Source organism: Seriola lalandi, unplaced genomic scaffold (assembly GCF_002814215.2).
Source record: "Seriola lalandi dorsalis isolate HSWRI2012SDOR001 ecotype SW California unplaced genomic scaffold, Sedor1 jcf7180001996105, whole genome shotgun sequence".
Classification (NCBI taxonomy): domain Eukaryota; kingdom Metazoa; phylum Chordata; class Actinopteri; order Carangiformes; family Carangidae; genus Seriola; species Seriola lalandi.
Window position 1 is genome coordinate 1 of NW_019466770.1, and position 419 is coordinate 419.

General features: G+C 41.3%; 1 non-coding gene across 1 annotated transcript; it reads right to left on the bottom strand.

Annotated features, from left to right (window-relative positions):
• Positions 1-245: 245 nt before the first annotated feature.
• trnak-uuu (transfer RNA lysine (anticodon UUU)) lies at positions 246-318 on the bottom strand. The gene has a single exon. It is a non-coding gene; the product is annotated as a tRNA-Lys (tRNA).
• Between the last annotated feature and the right edge of the window lie 101 nt (positions 319-419).

The window sequence follows — 419 nt, forward strand, 5'->3', positions numbered from 1 at the left end:
ATTGGGTTTGACTCACGTCACAGACAACTACGATTAGAAACTTGATGGTTAGCACTCTAGACACATCACAGTGGGTAACATTACGAAGAACCAGTTTACAACAGAGTGGTAACGTGGATTGAGCATAATCCAGTGAATGCTTGGATTGTACCATTGTTTCTATATGGTGCTTCCACTTGAAACATCTTTTTTTAATTCGCCTAGAGAGTTTATAATGTGAAGACTTGACCAAAGGAAAGGTACCTCGCCTGAACAGGGACTTGAACCCTGGACCCTCAGATTAAAAGTCTGATGCTCTACCGACTGAGCTACCCAGGCTTCACAAAGCTTCTTATCTTGAGGTAAAACGCATCTGCAGTCCAAACCTCAACTTTATACATGAATAAGCAGTAAACCACACGTATAAGGACTCTGAATTT